Here is a 1271-nt window from a genome sequence, read left to right as displayed (position 1 = left end):
ACCCAAATCAATTTATTTCTAACTTTCTGCAGATTTGTGATACTGTGAAGACAAAAGGAGTGAACCCAGAGGTGTACAAACTCATGCTCTTCCCGTCTGCTCTGAGGGATGGAGCAAAGCTATGGCTAGATTCCCAACCCAAGGATAGTTTGGATACTTGGGACAAGGTTGTTACTGAGTTTCTTACTAAATTTTTCCCACCAAAGAAGCTGACTAAGCTTAGGGTGGAGATTCAGACCTTCAGGCAGAAGGATGGTGAAACTCTTTATGAAGCTTGGGAGAGGTGCAAGCTACTAACTAGGCAATGCCCTCTGGACATGTTCTCCAAATGGACCCAACTAGATATCTTTTATGCAGGCTTGGGTGAAATGTCCAAGATGTGCTTAGATAATTCTGCAGGTGGTTCATGGCACAAGAAGAAGACACCGGAGGAGACTGTTGAGCTTATTGAATTGGTTTCTAGCAACTAATATTTATATTCATCTAACAGGAATCCTGTGAACTCTGAGACCCCTCAAAAAAAAGGCGTTATAGAAGTAGAAGCTCTTGATGCTATCCTTGCTCAGAATAAAATTTTGAGTCAGCAGATGAGTTTAATTTCTCAACAATTGAGTAGGATGCAGGTTTCAGCTGTCAACACTCAGAATGCACCTCAAGAGATCCCTTATGATATGATGGGTAATTTTGTGCAAAATGAGAATTATGATTATGCTCAATTTTTTCTGAACAGGTCAATTAATGGGGAATGCTCCTAGAAACCCCAATAATGACCCATACTCTAAGACCTATAATCAGTGGTGGAGGAACCACCCAAATTTTGGGTGGAGAGAGCAACCTCAGGGATCACAGAATTTTAACAATGATTCTCAGGGCGGTTTCCAACAGAACAATTATAATAACTGCCAATTTCAGTCTCATCAGCAACAACAACCTCAGCAGGCAAATTCTCAATCCCAATAAGATTCTAATTGGGAGATAATGAAAAGTTTTATGCAGGAAACCAGAGCTTCCATTAGAAACTTGGAGGTGTAAATGGGCCAACTGAGCAAGTAAATACCTGAGAGGTCCTCAAATACATTTCCTGGTGATACAGTGGTAAATCCAAGAGAGGAATGCAAGGCTATCACCTTGATAAGTGGACAAGTGGCAAGTACGGAAGCACAAGTTAATGAGGAGCCAGTTGAAAAAGAAGCTCCAGAAGAGAAGAAGGAAGAAGTAGAGCATGTCCCTCCAAAAGCGTGCAGATAACCCATTCCCAGACTCTCTTGACA

The 1271-nt window shown here is 41.5% G+C and overlaps 1 non-coding gene across 1 annotated transcript; it reads right to left on the bottom strand.

Moving 5' to 3' along the window:
- Nucleotides 1-215: 215 nt before the first annotated feature.
- On the bottom strand, nucleotides 216-322 carry LOC148579548 (small nucleolar RNA R71). Its single transcript, XR_015896204.1, has one exon. It is a non-coding gene; the product is annotated as a small nucleolar RNA R71 (small nucleolar RNA).
- Between the last annotated feature and the right edge of the window lie 949 nt (nucleotides 323-1271).

Source organism: Arachis ipaensis, chromosome B10 (genome assembly GCF_059453495.1).
Source record: "Arachis ipaensis isolate K30076 ecotype BB chromosome B10, ASM5945349v1, whole genome shotgun sequence".
NCBI lineage: Eukaryota > Viridiplantae > Streptophyta > Magnoliopsida > Fabales > Fabaceae > Arachis > Arachis ipaensis.
The sequence above is the reverse complement of the archived record's forward strand: the minus strand, read 5'-3'. Positions and strand labels throughout refer to the sequence as shown.